Source organism: Cyprinodon tularosa, unplaced genomic scaffold (genome assembly GCF_016077235.1).
Source record: "Cyprinodon tularosa strain WSP-4 unplaced genomic scaffold, ASM1607723v1 ctg286, whole genome shotgun sequence".
NCBI lineage: Eukaryota > Metazoa > Chordata > Actinopteri > Cyprinodontiformes > Cyprinodontidae > Cyprinodon > Cyprinodon tularosa.
The window spans coordinates 386751-397040 of record NW_024038992.1 but is presented as its reverse complement, the minus strand read 5'-3'; the positions used below and the strand labels follow the sequence as shown (position 1 = coordinate 397040).

At 39.0% G+C, this 10290-nt stretch overlaps 1 long non-coding RNA gene across 1 annotated transcript; it reads left to right on the top strand.

The window, feature by feature from the left end:
- The first annotated feature begins 6770 nt into the window (after nt 1-6770).
- Nucleotides 6771-8364, top strand: LOC119787046. Its single transcript, XR_005281277.1, has 3 exons — nt 6771-6814; nt 6951-7047; nt 8276-8364. It is a non-coding gene; the product is annotated as an uncharacterized LOC119787046 (long non-coding RNA).
- Nucleotides 8365-10290: the final 1926 nt, after the last annotated feature.

Here is a 10290-nt window from a genome sequence, read left to right as displayed (position 1 = left end):
TTCTGTTTGTCTTTTCAGATGGGACAAAGTGGTCTGAAGTATAAGAATGTGGAAAATTAGGAAAGCTCACTGTCTGGTGGACTCCTGGGTGTGGCCTTGTCCTCGGCCCTCCAGATTTATGATACTTGGTAAGCATCTTACAAATCGCTGCCAAGATTGGAGCCAGGAGCTAATTAAAACCTTTCAGTGGGATCCCTGTAAAGTCACTGATCCACCAACACACAGTCATCAATCTCCACAATCTCCAAAAGAGTGAAAGATGACGACTAAGGACTATACTACAGACACAGACATGGATTTAGACTCCAATTTAAACCATGCTCATACAATATAGCATAATTAATCTGGATGAGGTCATACTGTATTAAAAAGATTCAGAAAGCAAAAGCCAAAGCCAGGGGCAATTTTAGATTTTCTTTTTTAGGTGTTCTTAAGATCAGGGTTGGATTGTGTACAGAACTGATTTAAAACAGTTAACCAAAAGACACATTTAATATGAATAAGGATAACTTAATAAATAAAACATAAAAATTCCACCTTTACTTACCTCTGGGTTTCTTATGTTATGGTTTTACACAAAATGTATATTCTGACATATTTCAAACACCATCAGTAAAATGTGATAGCTTGTATAAAACCAAATGAGTCATTATTTCTCTTGAAAACTTGCACCACCAAAATGCATTGCTCTCAGTATCTTACCTGGATGTGGCTGCAACCAAAACACACTCGATTATTATATCTGGCAAATATGATTGTTCTTTTAATACAGAAGAAAGAAGAGAAAGGATGTGTCACTCAAGTCACAAAAGTCACAATTTCTGCCAATAACAAAGAATAGAATAGGATAGAATAGAATAGAATAGAATAGAATAGAATAGAATAGAATAGAATAGAATAGAATAGAATAGAATAGAATAGAATAGAATAGAATCAGGTACAAATGTATAATAAATTATGGAACCCTTCAGTTTTGATATTAATTTCTATGCAGGTCTATGTGATGAATGGTATTACCATCATGACAATCTGGAAGAATGTAGAACAATAGATTTTTGATAGGTTAAAACTAGAAGACGTGATCCCTGTGTCTTATAGGTGAAAACCTGTCGTTTTCTATTGAGCTTTGGAGATAAAGCAGCTCTTCTTTTCTCTAGCAGATCTCTTTGAACCCAGTGATGTAACTTTGCTTTCCTGACTTCTTAAGACAGGGGAAATTATTAAGGAAGATATCCTTCTTCTTTTGTTTCATCCTCTGTTTGACATCAGTGAGCAAAAAAACAACCATTAACGAGGCCTGGATGAAGTATAACAAAAGGGGTTCATTCACCATAGTGGGATGTTAGACAGGAATGTCAAGGTTTTGTTTTGGTGTATCCAAGGGCTCTTGATGGAGGAATGAAAGGGTTAATGCAAGGGAGGATCATTTTTCAAAGCTCTTTTCTTTTACCCCTTTTCATTACAATAATGATCATGTATTATCCGTTCTGACTGCATCTCTTACCAAACTGATGCACACCAACTCCAAAATCACAAAATAACTACTTTATGAAAACATGAGAATAAATTAAAAGTCAGAAACAATTCAGTCATTTATTTTTATGAAAACGTTTCCAGTGCGTAAATTATTGTTATTGTTACTTTTTTTTTTATTCACTAAGAAATTTATACATTATTGCAGTGTTGGCTAAATAACTTCATGATTTCCATGCATTTCACAGAGAAAAATTCAATTCATACAATACATTTTCTTCCTACGTTCACTCTAACACAAGAATTAGAGAAAAAATCTGATGATACCTTTTTTCTGTTTTAAATATTTCTAAGATTTGTTTCCTTTATATCACCATTCCCTATCACAGCTTCTTAGGTGGGATGGGAGGAAATTTTTGTCTGTTCAAAATCATTTAGCCAAGAGGCACATGCTCAAAGATTTATGAAGAGAAGCAGAGCCAGGGGTGAGCTTCTCAATTTCCTCCAAATAGCATCTTTCTGGAGTGAAAAGCTGCCTCTCGCTGCAGTATGTTTACATACAAACAGTGTCATGGAGCTTGCAATTATTTGCTGGGCAAAGTCTAACGTTTACATGGAGGGTGACACCAAGTCTACAGCTTTGTGCGCTGGCTTGACTGGCTGCTGTACTGTGGCTTATCTGCAACTCTATATGCTGTCTGTGCGGTTTACAGCATTTACTGTATTACCTTTTGAAAATGCATTTAAAACGATTAGCCTTTTTTTCCACGAATGATATCGTATTGTGAATTTATACAAAATCTTCTTAAGCGTTGTTAGTATTTCGTGCCTGGATTAAGGTTTTCACCTTAAAGCTTTTTTTCCAAATTGCTTCAAATTGCTTTACTGAATCTTGATGTAGGCCCACTGTATGTGTCCGCTATCCATTAAAACCAATAATCCCAACCTGTTTATAGTAACATGATAACATTTTGATTGCAACCTCTGTGCACATGGAAACAGTAGAATCATTAAGGTGCTTTAATTTTGATCTTTATTGTTATTTTGTATACACAGAGTGTATACAAAGCTAAATCCCTTTTTTACAGCTTTCATTTTCATTCCATAAAGTGCAACAGTGATCAGGTGCAAACAGTGTGGGAGAAAATACATGGTGCAAAAAGGTATTGATATGGAAGTTCAGAGCATTAAATATATATGGTGCAAATATGTAGTATTTTGGTTTGGTGTTATCAGTGTGATGCAGAGTCTGTGACATTATTTCAGAGTTTTCTCAACAGTTAAGCTGTCTGATAGCGGTGGGGAAGAAGCTATTGCGGAATCTGCTGGTGCTGCACTACAGGATGTGCAGCTCCATCATATGCACAAACTATTTCTCTAAAAGAAGGGAGAGAATGTAAATCTTTGTTGGGTAATTGACCATAAGTAATTACTATATGCACATGGGTCATGGCTTCCTTATAAGAAATAATATTTTTTCTTCTTTCCTTTTCACTACAACCCAGACCTTTTTTTCACAGCAATCCACTCTCCACCACCTTAATAAATTTAGACGTAACGTGTTGAGTGCAACGTTATATGTCAAATGATCGGTAGAAATGCAACAATAGTTTTTTTTTCATTTTCACAAAAAATCATTAATGTGTTTAAAAGGCCTCTGAAAGTAAACTCATATTATTACCATAAATGGGCCAGAATCAGGGGGCAAAACTATAAGTATTATTTTGACTTTGCTTGGTTGTGTTTTTATGTAAACAATTTCCCATGAAATATTTTTAAACTACTATGAGGATTAATATTTTTATTTATTTTAAGTACAAATATAGAAACTTCAAAATCTTTAAATATTTTTTAAATAGTTTATGCCCTTATGATAACAATTAACCCTTCTGATAGCTACTTCCAGCCAATATTACACCATTTCGGAAAGCACATATAATCTCAAACTGATTGTGTGAACTTACCGTAATAATGAGTTGACTGTAACCCCGATTGGATTCATCGTAACATACTGTAAACCAGAATTTCCCCATTGTGGGACAATAAAGGGATTTTCTATTCTATGCTATTGTAAATACAGCATCGGACAGTTGTCATGACCAGAGCTCATCTCAGGTGGACAACTCTCAGTGGACATGTTTTTAACGAATGGATAAATCCGCATTAAAATTGGACTTCTACAAAAGTTAGCTGGCTGAGCAAAACTGTCCATGGCTGACCAGTAAATGAGAAAGAGAATGTAGAACATTTTGAGTAAAATACTTTATCAAGGTAAAATCTTTATTCCAAGTGATCCGTAGTTCTTTTTAGACCTCGTTCTGCAGAACTCTATTTTCCAGATTCACACCAACATAATTTACAACCTTCCTTAAACAACTGACAAAGATTCTTCAGAAAACTGCAGAAGAAACATTTTCAAAAAACGTTCCTATAGAGGCCATAAAAGCAGAGAAATGGGACCCGAAGCCAGTTTTGATAAACAACAATTGTGAATTGCTTAAACATTATATATGTCAATAAAATAATTGATAAATAATTCATTTCATAATAAATCAAAAATTCTTCTTAAGGATGTTTTAAACTATGAACTGTGCAAAGCTCCTCCTTTCTCACAGTTTTATTTTTCATGATCTTCAGTGACTACAGAAGAACCACCGCATTGTGAGAGATGCAGGTCGCATCAAACTTAGTGTGTGTTTGTTCCTGCGTGCTGTTTTTCCTCTGACATGTTGTTTATCACAATGCAAAACTCTTATTATATATTTAAAGGACCTTTGAAATGATTATGAGCTTTTGGCCCATGAGCCTCGGCGTGGAGGAAAACAAAAAGAAGAGAGAACGAGAGCATAAGGCAGAACAGGGAGAGGGGGAAGGAGAACAGGAGGAGGGAGGCACAGAAAGCATCTCCAGAGCAAAACAAAAGAAGAACAAACAAATGCCTCCTTTTTACCGAAACGAGATAATAGAAGGAGAGAAAGACAGAGGAATCAGAGGTGTGTGTGGTGTATGCATGTATTTGGAGCATTGTGGGACCCATTTAATGGAAAAATAGCACGTTGTGGGGACTGACTGCTCCTTGTGGGGACCAATGTCTCTTCCCCAATGAGTACAATTGCTGTTTAAGGGTTAGGTGTTAGGTTTAGGACTAAGGAGTGAATTAAGTTTAGATTATGTACCCGCAATGGTTAGGTTAGGGTAAGAGATGTGGTTAAGTTTTAGGAATAGGTTAGAAATAAATGGAAGTCAAAAGTTCCTACAAAGATAGAAAAAATGCCCGTGTGTGTGTTTAAGAGAGAGAGAGAGAGAGAGAGAGAGAGAGAGAGAGAGAGAGAGTGGATGGGGGCTTTGTTGTCGTGCGCTGTTGTCGGCACACAGCGTCACTTTTTCTCTTTCAAGAACAACATTCACGCTAAAGAGTGTGTGGAGGGGGATTCAGTGGAAGTTGGGAGAAATGCTTCAAGCCCCTGTTATAGACATTCCAGGTCTATATGTTTAAAAAAAATATATAGATTATGGAAAATAACAAAGAACAAGGATGATCATCAGTTAACAGAGTGTTGGAGGAAACCCTGTAAAGCAAAAATATTAAGGGACCAAGGATGTCTCACTTTTATTGCCCATCCATAGTCCCTGGTTTCCACTTCTAGGAATCACTTTCTTAAAAATAAAAAAAAATTTTGTCAATACATTTGTTACTTCTCAAGCTTTACCCAAGATCAACAAAGCTAACTGTTAATACAAATTGTTAAAATTATTCATTTGAAAATGGATTGGTCAGTTCTTATCCATACCTCCAAATCAGTATAGGTGTTAAGTTTCCTCACCAGACTGACATTAATTATGAAACTGTTAACACCCTTTTGCGGTTACGTTAGTTTTTAAGAACAATCAAACCTAAAACTGCATTCACACTAAATGTAAATGTGGCTAGGGATTTACATGTTATTCCTTTGTAAAGATGTGTTAAAGAGCAAATAAATGATCAGCAAAGTAAAGGAAACTTTTCTAGGTATGTGAACAGCACGATTTGCATAAACAGAGCAAAACTAAATTTAGTTGGAGTTGAAAAACCTCAATTTTTCTGTCAATTAGCTTTACTTGAACCAGTTATGGTCTGGATGTGGTTGTGATGTTGTGTAAAAGAGTGAGACAGAGAAAAACCTTTTTTTTTTGCAAAAAGAGTAAGAGCATCATTAACCTGGCCACAATGGCTGCGACTAAGCTGTATAAATACAAGCAGCAATAGGGGGATTAGATGAGCACTAATGCACACCTGGAAAGAGTTAGACAGGTGAATTGAGTGAGCAACTAGGCCACCCATCAGTGCCAAGATCATGACACTGGGTTGACTCATATGATTCTGAAGCCTCTGTTCACCTTTTTACATCAGACACAGCACCTTGAGTCACTGGGTAAAATCAAGGTCTGCCACTGTCATTTGAAAAGACAAAAGAAACCGGTCTTACAAGATTTTCTGTGACCCATTATATATTGTGACCAAAGGAGGCCACGAAGTATGATGGGTCACAGATTATGATGTAACACTTTCAAGTTGATAGACATTCCTATTTGATGACACTGTGAAGTGAGCTGGATGGTTCACTACAATGTCCCTGTAGATTGTGATAGAGAGGGAAAATGTCAAGTGACCTCAGCTTTATTAACCACATCCAGTAATCACATTTGGTGTGAAAACATCTTTAGACATTTGCTTCAGGTTCCCTTTATTTTCTAAATATTTTTTGTTTTAAAAAATATTATATGTCTTGTTAAGGTACCTTTTCTTTTCTTAGATGTCCCTCTTTGTTTGATAAGGAACTTCTATATTTGTTTAAAAATAACCTGGTGAATTGACCCTGCAGGATCAATAAGGGTAATCAAAAGTAGCCTTTTGTGCAGTTCAGAGATATGTGACCTAGAAGAACTTGGAAATGATCTTATAGACTGAGTTATTGAAAGTTATACTTAGGCACTTAGTCACTTAGACAATTTGTACTGTTTAGTACAGCTTTTCAGACAGTAAATGAACATTTCCTTTCCATAAAGTGCAGCAGTGATCAAATGTAAACAGTGGGGGAGAAAAATGGTGCAAAAAAGCATTTATATGGAAGTGATTAATATATAATAAGCAATCATGCAGTATTTATGGTTTGATGTTATCAGTGTGATGCAGAGTCTGTAACATGATTTATGTATTTATTTATTTTTTTTATTTAATAAATTTTTTTCAACAGTTCAGCAGTCTGGTGGCAGCGGCAGAGAAACTGTTCTGGAACCTGCTGGACCTGCATTGAATGCTGCGAAGCCTCTTTCCAGAGAGCAGCAGGGAGAACAGTCCATGGTGGGAGTGTGAGGGGTCATTTATAATGTTACAGGCTCTGGACACATAGTACTGGCATCAAATGTCTTTTATGGAGAAAAGAGGAGCCCTGATGATCTTCTCTGCTGATCTCAAAACTCTTTTCACTTTCTTACAGTCTGAGGTACGGCACCCTCCACACCACACAATGGGACAACTGGTAGACATGCACTCTATGGTTCTTCTGTAGAAGGTTGTGAGGAAGGTGGGACCAGGTGGGTTTCTCTTCATCCTCCGCAGGAAGTACAAGTGCTTTTGTGCCCTTATTACTTGTGAGGTGGTGTTTACAGTCCAGGTGAGGTTGTCTGTGATGTGCTCCCCCAGTTAGTTAGTTAGTGGTTAAGGTATTGCACTTATGTTCCAGAGGTTTTGAGTTCAAGCCCCACTCCCACGGAATGCCACTCTGGGTCCTTGAGCTAGGCTATTAAACCCACACTGCGGCCTGGGCGCCGCTCAATGGCAGCTCACTGCTCCCCAAGGGGATGGGTTAAATGCAGAGAGTTAATTTTGTTGCTTTGTAGTTGTGACAATGTAATGCCAATAAAGTTGAATTCTATTCTATCCTCTATAGTCCTTGTCGTTGTCCTCTCTGTTGAAGCCCACCACCGTGGTGTCGTCTGCAAAATTCACGATGTGATTGGTGGTGAACCTTGGGATGCAGTCATATGTCATAGGGGTGAACAGCAGGGGGCTCAGAACGCAGCACTGAGGGGAGCCTGTGCTTAGGGTGATGACATCAGATGTGTTCTGTCTGACCCGCACTGACAGCAGGCTCTACAGCAGGGGTGCTCAAGTCCAGTCCTCAAGAGCTACCATTATAAAACTTTTAGATGCATCTCTTCTCTAGCACACTTGAATCTAAATCCTCAATCCCCTTATTTAGCTCACTTAATTAAGCCACTCATTTGATTCAGGTGTGTTAAAAATGGTGGCATCAAAAAGTTGCAGGATAGTAGCGGTTGAGGACTGGACTTGAGCACCTCTCCTCTACAGTACGCTTGGGAAAGAAACTTCTTAATTCTGGGAAAGTATCAGTATCATTTATCTAAGAAAGGAACATACAAATTCCATGACCAACCTTGTGGTTTTGAATATGAACCTGTAAACTCCAGAGACCATACTGTATCTCTGGTAAAGTAACCTTTAACTTTGATGAAAATTACCTCTTTGTCATGACCTTGGCACAGACGACTGGTTTGATTGTTCATTCCATTCACCTGCCTAAATCTGCCCAGTTCTCATTACCTCTCATCTGTGTCACCTGCTCCAGTCTGTATTTAACCTGCCTGCTTCCAGTCATCAGTGCCATATTATTTGAGCCTTTGGTCAGAGTTCTTAAGCGTACCTGATTGTGTTCTGATTGCCTTATCCTGACCCGTTCTGCCTTTGGACCTCTGAGCCTACCTGTTTCCATTCTGATCGTTTTTCCTGTCCTGTCCTCAGATTCCTGCTGGATTCTGTCTGTTGACCGAAGATGGATCTTCTTCCCGACACCAACCTGGATATCCCTTCAGTACCTCTTCGGATCTCTGTGTCATGATCGGTTCTCTAATGGAGACCCAAAGATGCAGAACACCACTGACGGACACAGGATGAAAAGTTTAACAAGTTTATTTGCACAAAAACACTGAATATGCCGAAGGCTGGTTCGGGCCTGGATTCTGGTTTCACCGAAGTCTTGAGGGTTCTTGAGGTTCTCTTTGGGAGAGTCACTGTTGGTTCTGGAGAAGGATTGAGTAGCAGAGTCCGTTAGCTGCTTCAGCGTCTCACGTCTAGTTTGAGCAGACCTTGGCCTTGGTTTCCCAGCTCTAGCCCAGAGCTGCTTGGAGGTTGTCTGAGAATCTTCAGGGTTTGGCTCTGAGGGTCGGCTCGGCAGGTTAGCTCTTCCAGAGCTTTCACGGAGGAAGCACGAGTTTCCTAGAGGCACAGAAACAAAGGTTAGAGTCCAACTAGGGATTAGAGTCATGGAGATAATCACTGAGATCAAGGCTTTAGCGCTGACCAACTGGAACAACACTGCGGCGTTGAGACAAGGTCTGAAGACAGCTTATGTAGTGGATCCTCTGATGATCTTGATGAGCTGCACCTGTGCAGGAGGCTCCCTCAGAGGATCCACGGCGGACTCTGCTGGAGAAAGATGGGATTTTCTCCAGCTCCCAACACTCTGATCTTCTGGCCTGGACTCCTGTGAACCTCTTCGACACCGGCTTTGGCTTAACCCTCTGGATTGTCCTGCCTTCCTTCATCTGCTTGGATCTGATCTCCTGCCAGTTCTGCAGTCTTCAAGGCTTCAGCATCTGAAACTATCTGGGCAGCGTTTGCCGCATGGTGATGGCAGCTATCCGGCTGGAATCCATCTCTTTCTCTGGGCACGGACTGACCTTTAAGACCAGGTTAGTGACTCACACATTCTTTTAATGCTTTGTCAGATTAATTTGGTCACTAACCTGTGTTTCCCTCCTACAGAGGTTCCTGCCATAGACAACCAAGCTGTGCATTGCGCATCCTTCATTTCTAAATAAATGCCCTTTGAAACATCATACTGTCTGTCTGTCAGAATACTGGGTTGTCTGTCCTGAGCCATGACACTCTCAGTTTTAACACCATACCAGGTAGTGTAGATAATATAGAAAGAAAAACCTGTAAAATCAAGAAGAAAAAAAAAAACACTAAGCTAAAACATTCACTGTAAGATTCCTTATAGAAAATGATAATCAAAAACAACTGTTTTCTGGAAAGCACCACATTTCAGCCACCCTTAAAGCAGCCCAGTACCAAAATGTACTCTGGAGATAAGACCTTTTGTTCCAGAAAACTATGGTATATTGGTACCAAAATTTATATGAAACATTTAACACCATCTAAAAGCCTGCATAAAGTATTAGAGTCCAAATCATTGTGCACATGGTTGTTGCCCTGGGGTGTATTATAATTATTATGATTGTTCATTGCTGCTTGCAGCAAAGTGGTTCTTGGTTTGATTCCCCACCTGGGGTCTTTCTGCATTGAGTTTAACTAATCCACACATGTTTGTGAATTTTCTTGAAGCACCCACCTTGATGACTAAGTCGTGAAATATACATGTCAGGAAAATTGGTCTCCTAGAGCAAAAGAGTGAGTATTTGTGTGCATGGTTGTTGGCCCCATGTGTGTCAATGTTGCCAGCTTGGCAAACTTTCCAGAATGTACCATTGTTTACCTTTTTTCAGCCTGCATTTTCATCTTATTTCAAACAGAATCGGAAGATATTATTAGCTTTAAATGTTTATTTTATTCCATTTCATATTTTCATTTCCTTCGATAAATGTGTGCGATAGCTTCTGGCCTTGTCCTGACAAACCAACTATGTCTAGTGGTGGCTCTGGCTATAACTCAGGGCAGGACTTAACAGCTGGCTGCCTGACAGGAGAGCTGCCAAACGCTGGCACTGAGCGGCAGGCTGCTAAACCCTTGCACAT